Source organism: Manis javanica, chromosome 3, assembly GCF_040802235.1.
Source record: "Manis javanica isolate MJ-LG chromosome 3, MJ_LKY, whole genome shotgun sequence".
In the NCBI taxonomy this organism is placed as follows: Eukaryota; Metazoa; Chordata; class Mammalia; order Pholidota; family Manidae; genus Manis; species Manis javanica.
In genome coordinates this window covers 43,105,447-43,121,261 of record NC_133158.1, presented here as the reverse complement: position 1 = coordinate 43,121,261, position 15,815 = coordinate 43,105,447, and the positions used below count along the sequence as shown (strand labels likewise).

Here is a 15,815-nt window from a genome sequence, read left to right as displayed (position 1 = left end):
ACTCCTACAGTCGGGGTAGGAGGTAAACAGATCTTCCCATTAAAACCCCCCCCCTTTTATGTACAATCCAAGACAATCCCATACCTTTCTCCCACTCCTTCCTGGTTATGCCCCAGTGTCCCATCCCTTTACTAGGACGGGACATCCTTTCTCTCCTCCATGTTTCCATAACTATATCCACTCCCACAGCCCCCAGTACTCCCTTTCTGATGGCCCTCATAGCTGATGACCCCCCTCTACCCAATGAAAGCTCCGGTTCCACCCTCATACACCCTGTAAATCCCAAAGTTTGGGACATTACAAGCCCCTCCATGGCCCTATGTCCCCCTATCAAATTACATGACCCCTCTCAGTATATCTGTCAGGCCCAATACCCCCTAACCACTTCAGCCCTCATAGGCCTCCAACCCATCATTCAAGATCTCTTGAACAAAAATTACCTCAGACCCACTCACTCCCCATTTAATACCCCCATATTAGCCGTTAAAAAAACGAACGGATCTTTCCACCTTGTCCAAGACCTTCGCCTCATCAACATGGCCATTGTCCCTATCCATCCCTTAGTTCCAAATCCATACACCCTTTTATCGCAGATCCCTGCCTTGGCATCCCACTTCTCAGTCCTAGATCTCAAGGATGCATTTTTTTCTATCCCTCTGGACCCCTCCTCCCAAGATTTTTTCACCTTCACCTGGACGGACCCATGCACGAGACATTCTGAACAACTTACTTGGACAGTTTTGCCACAAGGCTTCCGAGATAGTCCCCATATTTTTGGACAAGTCCTAGCTCAGGACCTCAAACAGTTTCATCATGATCACTCCGAGTCCACCTTATTACAATATGTAGATGATCTTCTACTCTGCAGTCCCTCGTGGGAACAGTCTCAACTTGACACTGCTTCTCTACTTAACCTTCTAGCTTCCAGAGGTTACCGGGTATCCCCCGTCAAAGCTCAAATCTCTTCCCCTTCTGTCACTTACCTTGGATTCCTTCTATCTCAACAAAGAAAGTCCATTACCTTAGACAGAAAATGGCTCCTCTCTGACCTGCCCATTCCCAAAACCAAGACAGAAATCCTTTCCTTTCTAGGCCTGGCTGGGTATTTTAGATCATGGATCCCTAACTTCTCCCTGTTGGCAAGACCCCTATACGACCTCAGCAAGGGCCCCCCTGAAGAACCATTATCATCCTCACCCCGACACTCCTTCATTAAGCTCCGTCAAGCCCTTGTGGAAGCCCCAGCTCTCCATCTCCCTGATTTGTCAAAACCCTTCTCATTATACATTCATGAAAGATCCAGTCAAGCTCTAGGAGTCCTAAGCCAATATTATGGCCCATCCTTTGCCCCAGTAGCTTATCTCTCCAAGCAATTAGACCCCACAGTTTGGGGATGGGCCCCCTGCCTACGGGCATTAGCCACTGGGCAGCTCTTGCAGAAAGAAGCTCATAAACTAACATTCGGGGCGCCCCTTCCCATTCTGTCCCCACATCACCTAAAGGACCTCTTAACCTACAAAAGTTTACAGAATCTCCCTCCCTTCAGACTCCTGACCTTACTGTCCTCTTTCCTCCAAAATCCAGACATTTCTTTCCTCCCCTGCCGCCCACCCCCTGAATCCGGCCACTCTTCTTCCTCTACCCTACTCTCCTCATACTCCCTCGCATGACTGCCTGGAAGCCCTTCACAACTTCCTTCTGTGCCACTCCACGATCTCCGAAGGAGCCCTCTCACACTTCGACCTCATCTGGTTTACTGATGGGTCCTCCTTTAAACATGAGGGCACCCACTACGCAGGATACGCAGTAGTCTCCCTCGAAGATGTCACTGAGGCATGAGCCCTACCCCCTGGTACAACCAATCAACAGGCTGAACTCATTGCGGCCACCAGAGCTTGCACTCTGGCCCGGGACACGTCTCTCACACTGTACACTGACTCCAAGTACGTATTCCACATTCTCTTGTCTCACACGGCAGTATGGAAAGAACAAGGCCTCCTCGCCACAAAAGGAAATTCCATCACTAATTCATCCTTAATTACTAAACTTCTAGAGGCTTCACAACTCCCACACCGACTAGGCATAGTCCACTGCAAATCACATCAAAAGGATGACTCCCCCATTGCAAGAGGTAACAACAAAGCCGACAGAGTAGCCCGGTCAGTTGCCCTATCAGAAGACACACCAGACAACAATCCGTCTGCCCTTGTGGTTTTAGCCTTATCACAAGACACCCTCTGTTCCCAGGACAAAGAGTCTCTCTTCCACCTCTTACATGATCTGTTCCATCCTAGCCCCCAATCCTTGATCCATTTTTTACAATCTTTTTTTTCTCTCTCTCCTGAAGACAAAACCCAACTTAACCAAATCACCTGCAGGTGCACCATCTGCCAACGCACTAACCCTAATACACCCCTCAAGGCCTGACCCTTCCCAGCTCATCAAGCAAGGGGTAATGTCCCCGCCGCAGATTGGCAAATAGACTTCACTAACATGCCCCCTGTATGGCATACCAGATACCTACTCATGTTAGTAGATACATTTTCAGGATGGGTCGAAGCTTTCCCCACCACTAACAAATGAGCGTCCGCGGTTGCCTCTATCCTCCTCACTCAGATATTTCCTAGGTTCGGGATGCCCACTTCCCTCCAATCAGATAACGGCCCTGAGTTCACTGCCCAAATTATCCAGAACCTCTCCAAGTCGCTCTCGCTCCCCTGGCATTTACATTGTCCTTATCGACCACAAGCTTTGGGAAAAGTAGAAAGAGCCAATAGGACTCTAAAGGACATCCTGACCAAACTATCTCTAGAACTACACCTTGACTGGGTTTGCTTACTTCCCTTAGCTCTACTCTGCATTCGGGCCCAAAGAAACCTTCCTTCTTGTCACCCTTTGAGATCATGTACGGCTGCCCAATTCTACCCCCGGGGCTCCCTTCCCACAAAGGACCAATTCCTCCCAATATGGCCCTTCCACTACTCTCTCTCCTCCGCACTGAATTGTGGAAATATCAGGATTGGCTCCTTCCTGATCCATCCGCCTCCCAAAATCCTCCTGTCTTACAGCCCAGCCAACTAGTGTTTTATAAGCCGCCAGAGGATCAGCCCTCTCTCACCCCAAAATGGGAAGGTCCACACCCAGTTATTCTCTGCACCCCCTCGGCCGCCAAGCTCTCACTGCCTGATAACTCTGTCACCCCTTGGATTCATATCTCCAGGTTGAAACCAAATACCCAGGACCCACCTTCTCTGGACACCCAAGACCCATCAGTCACAACCCAGAGTCCTTCGGATACAGCCCAAGACGCTGTCTACTCTACCACGCCTCATCCCTCTGATCCCTTGAAACTCTGCATCTCCCGTTCACCCCCTTTGCCATCCATACCCGAATCATGACTATTTCCTCCTTTACTGCTCTCTTGCTTTTTTTCCTCATTCCTATTGTCTTCCCCGCCACCCCAGCCTCCTCTGTATGGCGATTCAAAGTCAGACAGACTTACACACAGCATCAAACAAAAGTTACTGCCCTCATTGCCACATCAGACTGCCCTCTGGAAGGCTGCTCTAAGCCTTTATACCTCCACTTTCCTCCCTCCACCGAAGTGTTCACTAGCAGCTACCCTTATTCTCCCTACCTCTGCTTCCTCTATGACCAAAGACAAGCCTATTGCAGGCGATGGCAAGACACCTATGGGTGATGTCCCTACTGGTCTTGTGCCATTCACTACATGGGTAACTTCCAGTACCCACAGTATTACTCCTCCAACCGTTTCATGAAATATCCCAACGGCTCATTCTCCTTATCAATCCCAGATCCCTGGGACTCTCGATGGGCTGCCGGAGTCACAGCCTCAGTTTACTACGGGGGGTCCTCGACCCCCATGGTACCCTTCATATCTCTCGAGAGTATGTTCCCTCTCACTCCCAGATCTCTCAAGTTGCATCAGATAGCAGACATTCCAAAAAAGTCATTATCCAAACTCTTGACGGCGCCTCTACATCTTATTCCTCCTACTCTTGGTTACAGCGCATTCAAGACACCACCATCTTTCTCAACCACACCCTCAACACTGCCAATTGTTTCTTGTGCGCATCACTACAGCGCCCACTGCTGGCCGCCGTGCCCCTTAATATTTCCAACTACTCCTTCCATGCAGAAAGACAACCCCTCCGCCCCCTGGCAGACATACCCCTATGGGAACCAGAGTACGCAGATAATCTCACCATCCACCACTGTGTAGGCCCAACTCCACCCCCCTCCAGTGCACTTCACTGCCTCTCTATCTACACCCCTACCTCCGGCTCTAAGACTTTTACGCAACCGGGACACTTCTTTTGGTGTAATGGAAGTCTTTTCAACTCACTGCCTCCCAACTCTGATACACCCTGCATTCTCGTCACCCTAATCCCACAGCTTACACTTTACAGCATGGCAGAATTTCTTGAGCTCCAACCTCCCTTGCCCTCGTGCACAAAAAGGGCTGCTTTCCTTCCCATCATGGTCGGTATCTCTTTGACCACCTCAGCCATTGGGGCAGGGTTTTTGGGAGGAGCCTTGGGTCACTCTCTATGGGCAGTTAGAGATCTCAACGCCAAACTTGAGGGGGCCCTGACATCCACTGCCGATTCCCTAGCCTCTCTCCAAAGACAGGTCACTTCGCTAGCTAAAGTCACCCTTCAAAACCGGCGGGCCTTAGATCTGCTTACAGCCGAGAAGGGCGGCACCTGCGTCTTCCTCCAGGAAGAGTGCTGCTATTACATCAACGAATCCGGCATTGTAGAAACTGACATCACCAAACTCACCGACCTTGCCTCCAGTCTCCACTCTGCTTCCAATTCCAACCCATTCTCTTCAATACTAACAAACCCCCTCCTTACCTGGGTCTGGCCCATTGCAGGCCCCATAATAATCATTCTTCTCGCCTGTCTCTTCTTACCCTGTATAATAAAGTTCATCAAATCCCAAGTCGGAAAAATCTCTAATCAAGCTTTCAACCAGCTTTTACTCAGGAACTACCAGCTTCTGGCCACAGAAGATCCCTCACCCTCACGTGACCTCCTCACCACACGCTGAGATGGACCCCTCTCTCCACTGGAAACTGTTCCTGGAAACAATGGCCGCAGACGCCTGACTCCTGACACCCGTATCCTCTTGGCACCATTGGAATCAACAGGTCCTCAACCTATGGTTACAGGGAACCTTCATTGATTTCCAACCTGAAGAAGTCCACATCTACTCGTCCTTACTGTGGGGAGTCCTATTAACCCTTTCCTCCCAATCCTCAAGCCCTCACTCCCTTCTCCGCCCCCGTTCAGCAGGAAGCAGTCAGAAAGAAAGCAACGTCCACAACCCCATAGAGGAGAAAGGGGGGAATGAAGGGCCCCCACCAGTAAGATGGCGAACTTCTGGCTTCTCTTCCGGGTCCTCGGTTCCCGCCGGCGCCACCTGAAGCCCAATCACCTCTTGCCCCCCTCCTAATCCCAGCACCTAGCCAATAGCCACCAGCCCCGTAGAAGTAACACCACAATCACCCCATGCCCCTTCCTATATATAACCCAGCACCTTTCCCTAATAAAGCGGATTTCTCCGTGAATTGCTGCTGTGTGTCGCTCCTTTCCTTTCAGTATCAGCTATATTTCAATTTTAAAAAAAGAAGATACACAAATGGTCAGTAAACACATGAAAAAGTTCTCAGCATCATTAGCCATCAAGGAAATTCACATTAATACAACAATGAAATCACTCTATCAATATCAATGTTATAATATTAATTAATTCATTAATTAATATAATAGTAATAATATTCTATTAGTCAACATGATGGGTAAAATTAATAAGACTGACAACTCTAAATGTTATTGAGACAGGGACCATGGATGTAGTCAGAGTAGGGTGAGGGCCTCTGGAGGGGGCAGGGCAGGCAGGATATTTGCAGTCAGAGCAATGTAACTACATGCAAGGAAACCCTCCTACTAAAACTCTATGTTAAACATTGAGCTCTAGAATCATTCTTCAGTGAGATCAGTTAATGTTCCCCAGATAAAGAGCAGCACATGTTTTATTATGCTAATCATTTGTAACCATGTGTAAGATTCACTTTAGCATGCTAAAAGGCCCAAGCCTATGTGCTGTCTTTCCTCCTTCAGATCTGACAAGGTGATTTTGCAAACTGAGCAACTAACTTGGCATGCAGACCCAGCTGCAGACGGCATGGTTAAAGGCAGGAAGAATTCCATCTTAAAGATAAGATTGCATTTTAACACCCAGGAAGTTCAAGAGGCAAGATTCTTTAGCAAGTAGACAATACCTCAGCCCACCTTGGGGGCTGGGCAGGCAGCCTTTTGATATGCTCCCAGACCAAGGCACCAGTGTCCCAGAGAGAAATCAAGGCAGGAAATTCCTTACAGTTAAGTTAATTTTTAATATTCAGGGACCACTTAACAAGTCCCCACCCCTAAGTATTTTCATGTTCTCGAAAAATCCTCAACTGCCTATAAAACCCCCTAGACAACGCACCACTACAGACTCTCTTGTCCCCTCCTGGCGTGAGCCAGGAGCTCTGTCCTTTCACTTTATCTCTAAATAAAAGCCTGTTCCTTGCTCTCCTACCTTGACTGTTTGTGAAGCTCATTCTTCGACTCCGCAAACAAGAACCACGGCATCATTATCAAAGATGTAGAAAAATGCAACTCATACCCAGCAGGTGGGAATGTATAATTGTACTCTTTAGGAAACTTTCTGGCAGTTTCTTACAGAGTTAAACACATTTCTACCCAGTAATTCTTCTCCCAAGCATTTTTCCCAAAATAAATAAAAACTGATGTCGACAAAAAGACTCGTACATGAATATTCAGAGGAACTTACTGATAGCCTAAAATTGGAACCAATCCAATGTGCATCAATGGAAGAATAAATACAAATGCTGGAAAATCCATACAACAGAAAACCACTGAGATATGGAGAGGGCAAACTACCCATGACTGCAGCAATGGGAAACATTCCACTAAGTGGAGAAGCCCACCCAGCACACGAGTAGAAACGTAAGCATCCACCTATGTGATATCTGTAATGTGCTGACTTTGGGAGGAGGTAGACACATCTATGAATGTAAGCACACACACAGGTTCTGGTGACACCACCCCAATCTGGACACAGAGCAGTTTCACTCCAGAGCCTCCCTCCTGTTGGCCCTTCATGGTCACACTTTTCCTGTTCCCAGTCTCTGGCAGCCCCTGCAATGTTCCCCTTCACCATAATTTTGTCATTTTGAGAATATCACTTAAAGTGAATCATAGACCACATAGCTCGTAAGGCTGCATTCTTTCCCTAAGCCTTTGCTGTCCACCTAGGTTGTTGTGCGCACGCAGAGCTCATCCTTGTTATTGCTGAATAGTGTTCCATGGTGTGGACAGACCACGGTGTGTTTACCCACTCACCCTTGGAAGGACATTTAGGTTGTTCCCAGTTTTTAGCAATTATGAACAGAGCTGGCATGAACTTAAAAGTTCAGGCTTTCGTACAAACTTTTTACTTTTCTAGGATAAATTCCAGGAGCTGGGTTTCTGGGACATATAGTTTGTGTGAATTTAACTTTTTTTAAAAAAGCCTTATTTTGGGAGGGACTGAGTGGGAAGTACGGAGATTTCCTGTGTAGCCTCTGCCCCAACACGTGCACAGCCTCCCCCACTATCATCATCCCCCACCAGATGGCACATTTCTTACAACTGACGAAGTTACACTAACACTTTACTATCAACCAAAGTCCACAATTTATCTTAGGGCTCACTCTTGGAGTTTTGACAAAAGTTAATGCCATGTATCTGCCCTTGTGCTATCATACAGAATAATTTCCCTGCTCTAGAAATCCTCTGTGCCCTGCCTGCTCATCCCTCCCCGGCTCCAGTCACCACCCCCTCCCACAACCACTGGACTTTTTACGGTCTTCATAGTTCTGAGTTTTCCAGAAGGTTAGGTAGTTGGAATTATATAGTATATAATCTTTTCAGATTGTCACATTTCACTTAGTCATACGCATTTAAGTTTCTTCCCTGTGTTTTCCTGGTCTGACAGCTCATTTTCTTTTAGCACTGAATGCTATCCCATTGTCTGGATGTAACACAGTTTATCCACTCAGCTACTGAAGGGTGTATTGTATGCTTCCAAGTTTAGGCGATTATGAATAAAGCTGCTATAAATACCCGTGTGTAAGTTTTTGTGTGGACGTAAGTTTCCAACTCCTTTGGGTAAATACCAAGGTAAATACTGTGGTTGCTGGGTCAGATGGTAAGAGTACATTTAGTTTTGTAAGAAACCACCAAACTGTCTTCCAGAGTGGATGCAGCGTTTTGCATCCCCACCTGCAATAAGTGGAGAGAGTTCCTGCTGCTCCACATCTCCACCGGCATTTGCTCTGCTGTTGGCCATTCTAACAGGTGTATAGTGGTATGTCATTGGTGTCTTAATGTTTAGCTTTTGAAGAAACCGTGGAACTGTTTTCCAGCATGGCTGGACTGCATTCCCTCCGGCAATGTGCGAGAGCTGTACTCCCTCCCCATCCTGGCCAATACTTGGTGTGGTTGTTTTTTCTGATTTTAGAAACACAGTTTCCTATATGCTTCTTAAAGCTTCAGTAATAAATAGAGTCCAGGCATGGCTGAGCTGAATTCCCAGTTTAGAGTCTTGCCAGGCTGTAATTGAGTTGTTAAATTGATGGATTCTCATCCAAGGCTTGAGCGGAGAAGGATCACTTCCAAACCCACTTGGGTTGTGGGCAGAATTCAATTCCTTGTGGCTGTTGGACTGAAGGCTTCAACTCTTGCTAACTGTTGGCCAGACGCGCCACCTTCAGCCCTACAGGCGTCTCCAGGTTCCTGTCACACAGAGTTATCCCATACGCCTACCTGCTTCCTTAAGGACAGCACAAAAGCAGAAGAGAGAGAGGGAGATGCTAAAATCTTATGGGATCATAATCACACCCACCCGGCCACTATTGCAGTGTTCTGCTGGTTAGAAGCAACACATAAGTCTTTCCACACTCAAGGGGTGGGCATTACACAAGCGTGTGAACTCCAGGACTGACTAGGGGTCCCAGGGACCACTTCAAGAGTCTGTGCACCACAAATGTAAGTGTAGATGTAAATCATAGCTATTACTGGACTTTTGGGAAAAGCTGTAATATACCAGTAATGCTACAGCAAATAAACTAGAACTGAAAAATGTGAAGGACACAGAAATTATTCTGGGACAGGAAAAAAATATTCAAACAGTCCCTCCCTTTAAACAGTTTTAAAAGACATTTTATCCAGTTATTTTCACTGCGATTGTTGGACTAAACAATCTATTCTATCCAAATAACCGGAAGTGGAACTCACTCAAAGCCCTAATGAGCAAACACAAGTCACGATATGCTCTCATTTCATTCATAATTCCGCCAAGTCTTGGCCAAATGCTGACCGTACTTCAAATAATTACATCACAGTTTCTATGATCCATAGCCGTTCACTTTAATAAACTCTTGTGAGTCCAAAGTGTTAGTCGTGACTCACACCTCACAATGGTTCATTTGTATCCTTTGCCATCTGCTCAAGATTACGTCTGTAACCTGAATACCTCCGAACAACAGGAAGTGGGGCCATTCATTCCAAATAAGAAAGACGCACAGGCAAGTGGACGGGCGCTAAACACACAGCTGTGCCTGTTATAATGAAATGTGGCACGAATTTTTAAGACCTGGTTTTTAAGGCAAACATACCCACACACACCTCTGCCACTGGGGTGGGTTGTTGTGGGAACGCAGTGGGGCCTACAGCGTCAGTACAGCACAGTGTTTGCGGGGATGGGGGCTTGAAACAGCTGTTATCTTCTGATAAGAGAGAATCTCACGTCCACGGCACACTTGTCCAGCCAGGCGCCACCTCCCTAGCCTCTCTCCTCTCTGCCTGCACAACACTCGTGCCCGGCTGGCGTGCCCAGTGTCTCTTCCCTGAGATACTAGAAGGATGGACCCGTGATGTGCAGAGAGGGTCCAGGTGAGGACTGAGACCTGGGTGGGGTGGGGGCAAACGGCTCTGCCGTTAGAAACACCCTGTGAAGCAGTGAATCAACTTGACGAGGCGTTTTTCTCTGCGGTGTCCAGAGAATCAGGCTGGAAGCCAGGACTGTGTGGCCAGAGAAAGCTCTGAAAGGTGCTGCGGTGCCACAGAGTTTCATTTTAAAGTCTAGAAGCTTTGGGACCCTGAGAGATGTGGGAACTGTAAGAAGAATTCAGGGTTCCCATTAAATTCAAGGATCATTAGAGCTGGAACCAAAGTAAAATCTATCAAATAAGAAGGCTGCGCGGATGAAGGTCTCAGACCTCCACGAGAAGAGGCACCCCCCCTCCCCCCGACCCCCGGCTCACCTTCTGGGTCCTGTGACATGCTGACTGCCTGACGGGGCTTTCAGAGAGTTCAGAGCCGGCAGCGGCTGGAGCGGAGGGGAGGCTGCTTGGAAGCTGGGGGCAGAGATCTCTGTGCCAGCTCCTGAGAAAGAGGAGGAGGCCTTGTGAGTCGTTTTTCACATGATAGAGTAACTCACCGTGTTTACAGAGAATTTATGAGAATTAAACACCTTTTTCCTTTTTTCTCTTCGCTCAGTCACCTGCCTGGTGACCTGCGTACTATACCTTCCAATGGGTGGCCCCCCGGCTGACTGACCCTGAGACCCTCAGCTTTCTGGGCTGCAGGAAACCAGAGGACCCGGGGGTCCTGGAGTCTGAGGGCCAGAAAGTCAGGGGCCTGAGACGGTGTGGGAGGAGAAGGGGAGTTGGGGGAGCTCCTTCGGGGTCAAGCAGGGGATGGCAGCATGGGAAGGGCAAGAAGGTGCCCTCCGGACAGGCCCTGGGAAAGCAGGGGAGGAGGGGGAGGCCGGAGCCAGCCTCAGATTCTTTATCTGTGGGTGGGAGACTGCACCCCAGGCCGTGAAGGCCTCAGCTTCCCAACAGCCCTTCTCCTGCCTCCCTGCCCCGCTGACAGTGACCCAGTCGCTTCCCTCCCTGAGGCCCTCTTGCCGGTGACTCACCCAGGGGCAGACCAGGCAAAACGCGCCGACAGGGCCGTGATGCAGAGGCGCCCTGCTTCCTAACTGAGTCAGGGGCACACTGGGAGCAGATGATCTCTGGCACCGGAAAAGCACCTCCGGGGGCCTCTCGGGCAGCTTCCCCCACACCCTGTTGGCAGGGGCCACTCCCAAGCCTTCCGAAAAGCCTTCAGTACCTCATGCTCGCAGTGACCTCAGATTCAGGTCAGACATCACGCCAGGCCCCAGGAGGGTTCCCCACAGCCCGTGCAGCTGCGCTCCCGCTGGGGACAGGAGCCGGGCACAGCCGGAGAGGGCCTCCCAGGGTTCAGGAAGCACCTCAGGTCCCCAGGCCACAGTCGCTAGGGACCCGGCCCCACTGCTGACTGCAGGCAGCTAGCACCCTGCAGGGAGATGCTGAAATCACCAGGGAACAATGTGCCCGGGTCTCTGAGGGTGCTGAGGCAGGAGGGCAGGAGGGCAGGACAAAGGGGAGGCAGGCAGGAGGAGGGGGAGGTAGCCACGGTTGGAGCAGCACCTGCTCAACAGAAAGAAGCTTGTGTTCTCCTGTCTCCATCTCTGTCTCCTGTCTCCATCTCTTTCTCTCTGTTTCTCTGTCTGCCTGTCCCCTGCTCCCTCCATCTGCATTTGCAGCGGTGCCCAGGCAATGCTCCGCTGGGGAAGCACACAGTAGCCAGATCATGTGAACAAAGAGCCGTGCTGGGTGGGTGGCCCAGGGTCAGGGCCGCTTTGCATGCTTTCTGGGCAGGGCAGAAGGCTGCAGGATGCCCATGATCTGCTCTGCCTGGCACAGGGCCACATGGCTCTGCCTCTGTTTATTTACCTTGTTCCTGGGTTTGCAGGCTCACACACACCTCTGTGCAAAGGGTGAAGGTAAGCCAGGGAAGGAGTAAGAGCAGGAAGGGGAGTCAGGGCAGTGGAGGGGGCCATATCCTGAAGCTGTGCATCTGTCTGAGGAGACGTGGGACCCAGTGCCGTCTCCTTTAACAACCAGTCCTTCAGCAAATGCCACATTTCCACATGACTCCCCCTCCCCCATATCAGAGGTGTTTTCCCAGCCCTCCCCATGGCCCTGAATCTTGGGTGTCCTGTACTAAGCCTTGGCTTCTGAAGCCAGACCCTCATAGTGGGTGAAGAAGCCAGGAGCAGGCCCAGGATGATGGAGGTGGGTGGTGAGAGGCAGGCTGGGGACATGGGACAGGGGGGGCCGTGGAGGTGCCAGAGCAGGGGCGAGCCGGTTTCTGGGCCCTGGAGCTGTGTCCCACCTGGGAAGGTGCCAGGCGGACTGGGGCAGAAGTCAGCGTGCAGATTCACTCGGACGGAGGGATCCTGGCTCACCACCAGGAGATGCTGCAGAGCCACCAGCATGTCCCCACAGCTTGCAGTCACCACCCCACAGGGGACCTAGAGCTGAGCCCAGTTAATTTGGTTTAGAGAGCAAAGGCATTCTTGCTTCTGGTGTTCTGTTTGTTTGACCTAGTGACATCCTGCATCCTTCACTGTCCCCAGAGCCTGGGCTTGGGGCCAAGCCTCCCTCCCATCAACAGCAGTGGGACACAAGACCTGAGATCCCACTTGTTGAGCAGTGATTTCCTTACAGGTGCGCCAAGCAGAGGAAACACCACCTTCCCACCACTCTGGGCCAGACAAAACTGAGCAGCCAGCCGTGTTCTCTGCAAAGGCTGTCCAGTCAGGTGGCTGAGAGGGCCTCGTCCCCACAGAAGCCCCGTCATTAAAGCTGCATCTAGCAGGAGAGACCACAAAGGCACAGGGGGACAGGGCCCACAGACCAGGAGGCAGCCGCTGGCGAGCACGGGTGCCGGCCGCCCTGGGAGGGACTCCGGCCACACGCAGGTCCTGTCGGGGGAACATGCGTGGGTGTGCACTGGGGTCTGGGTGCTGCCTGCACGGCTCCCCGCCAGAGGCTGGTGACAGCCCCACTGCTCTCCAGTGTGCACAGAGACAGACCACAACAGATTGCCCTCACGGCCTGTGTGAGCCCCCGGGGCAGCACCCAGCATGCTGTCCACACTGGGTCGGTATTTGCCATTCTTTATTGCACGTTTTCTTCAAACAGCGGACAGCCTGGGGTTCAGATTAAGTGAAGAGCTGGAGCAGTTTCAGCAGGTGGACCAGTCAGGCTCGGGCGCCCCCCTATCAAGTGAGTCTCCTGTAACACCTGCCAGAAGCGGCTTGGTGGGGCAGTCCTCTCCTGTGCCTCATAGGCGTCATGCTCGGGGCCCCACCCCCGCTGTCACCCAGGCTAGCTGAACAGAGTTTCATTTCACCAAAATGCACCAGCGTCGACGTCCTCAGTTCTTTAGGTTAAGGATTCCTACATGAATGTTCCCCAAAGAATGGGACAATTTAGCAGTAAGACCCTATAATTTTTGCAAGACACAAAGAAAACACAGCCTGTGTGTGTGCTTGCCCCTCCTCACACTGAATTTACTGGCTTTTAAAGCATATACCTCTCCACTGGGCAGAAATCCTGGTTTCCTCACTTCACCCAGTCTACCTACTGGGGCAGACACCACTAATTACCAACTCAATATCCACTCCCCCACATTCTAACTAATAGGGCCTCAATTATGTTCAGGTAGGTAGAATGCCCCACTAAAAGTATTCACTGTTTCAGATTCTCTGGAAGCCAGGGGTAGCCCCATGACACTTCTGGCAAATGAGACATGAGCAAAAATCTGCTGGAAAACTTCCACTTCCCTGAAGTAGGTCCACCCTTCCTTCTCCTAGTCTTTCTTCCTCCTTGAACCACAGCAGCAATGCCTGGAGCTGCAGCAGCCATACTGTGGTCATGAAGCAATGATCTAGGGAATGAACGCCAACATGAAGGATGGTAGAACAGAGAAATGAAAGGAGCAAGGATCCCTGACAGCATCACTGAGGCCACCAGCCCGATATGGAGCCTGTGTTAGTCATTATGGGGCCTGGGTTAGTCGTTATGGAGCCTGAGTTAGTTGTTACAGGGCCTGGGTTAGTCATGGAGTCTGGGTTGGTCATTATGAAGCCTGAGTTAGTAAGGGTGCATGTTGTCTGAATGCCCCTAAGATGTACCAGAGCTTAGATGGGAAGCTTTGTGATGTGATCAGATCTGGGCTGAAATCAGGGGGCATTTTGGCTGCTCCCTGGTGTATTGTTGCTGATAAAGACATAGGAGGCACCTGGTGAGGACTCTAAACAGGGCTCCCTGGGCACATGTTGGCTGTTGAAACTGTTCTGTGAGGTTTTTCCTGTTCTAAGAGCTCTCCACCATGTCTGTGCCCAGTGGGATGGTCGTGGAGTTCCAGGGGTCCTCTAATGAAATGGGTAACATAGAGGCAGGATCTCTGCTTTTCTGGACCTCAGGTTTTGTTTGTTTGATTTTCTTTCAGTTTTATTATAAACTAGGGTTTCTTCTTGATCTAACCCTCTCTGTGTCCATCTTAGGGGAGCAAGATTACCAGTACATGGAGGTGGAAAGGAGAGAGATTTCACTGGAAAACATTTCCTGACTCTGATAAAATGACCATGTACTATTAGGGTTGGGGATGGGAAGGTAATCCCACTTATTTTTATCAGAGAAGTGTTTAGTTTTTCTTCCTGTTTTTACAAGAACACACATGAAGTATAACTGGGCTTGGTATGAACTCAATCACCCTGAACCCAAATATTTACATTCCAGGTGAATTAGTCTTGCTCTTGTCTGCTGGATCAGCTCAGGGGCCAGCATGCACACAGGAAAGAATGTCCCACCTGGGACGGAGGAGCCTCGGGCTCCTGAGGGTGTCGCTAAAGCCTTTCACCCTATTTGCTCCGCCCCCAAGGCCCTGCCTCTATAAGCACTCAGCCTCGGGCAGGCCCACCCATTGCACTCGGTGAAAGTGAACAGACCACTCCCAGGCCACACGGTGATGCAGCCCCCTGCCTGCTTGGGCAGAGCTGCCTGGGGCTGCCTACAGAGATGCCCAAGCCATGTCACTACTATAAGGCAGGGCTCTAGGGCTTAGGGGATCAGCAGACACCTGAGCGAGATTCCCTGCTCTATTCTGCACCCCCACTAGCCCCCCAAATCCAGCAATGGGGAGCTTCCTTATCTGTCCCTCTACGTAGCATCCATACATTTTTTCTATCACCCTGTAGACAACCCAGACTGCTCACAGCATTTTGGGGCAGGAGTTGGAGGAGAGACGCTGGCCGTATACCTCTCCGACAACCCTCCCCACCCATCCAGGTTGGTCCCACTGGGCTGTACACTCCAGGGAAGTTGGGGCCATGCTGTTAATTTTGCATCTCTGGCTGGAGACGTGGTGCTTGCATACAGTAGGTTCTCTGTGCTTGTTGCATTGAGATATTCCTTTTCTATTTAAAATAAAGACATGTTTTTGGCTTTGAAGAAAAGGGCTCTTTTGCTTTTTGCTTTTTTTTTTCTTTTGAAATGCATAAAGAGATGTGGTGATGCTACAATAATTTAGGCATCTTAGGGCTTTCAGATGAGATACATCAGAAGGTGTTTGATGTTCACAGTGGGCCCGTTTGGGGCAGAATACTAAAGAACGAACACACACACGTATGCACACACACACGTGCATGAACTAGACAGGCTATATTTTATCAAAACTAAGATCTCATCCATAGTAAGATGTTCCATTATTTTATGTACCTCTAAGCAAAAATAGCAGCTGTCAAGTAAACTACAATACATCCTCATTTGGAAGGTGTCTTCCCTTTTCCGTGATGTT

The 15,815-nt window shown here is 49.9% G+C and overlaps 1 long non-coding RNA gene across 2 annotated transcripts in view; it reads right to left on the bottom strand.

Annotated features, from left to right (window-relative positions):
• Window positions 1–11,753, bottom strand: part of LOC118971755 (uncharacterized) — a 46,732-nt gene extending 34,979 nt beyond the window's left edge. Inside the window, exons 1-2 of one of the 2 annotated variants that reach the window (XR_012128697.1) lie at window positions 11,597–11,753; window positions 10,403–10,523 (exon numbers count right to left, since the gene is read on the bottom strand). This is a non-coding gene — a long non-coding RNA (uncharacterized lncRNA). Of the gene's footprint in view, window positions 1–10,402; window positions 10,524–11,255; window positions 11,568–11,596 lie in introns of those variants that run through there. The other variant, XR_012128698.1, reaches the window with a different exon arrangement.
• Between the last annotated feature and the right edge of the window lie 4,062 nt (window positions 11,754–15,815).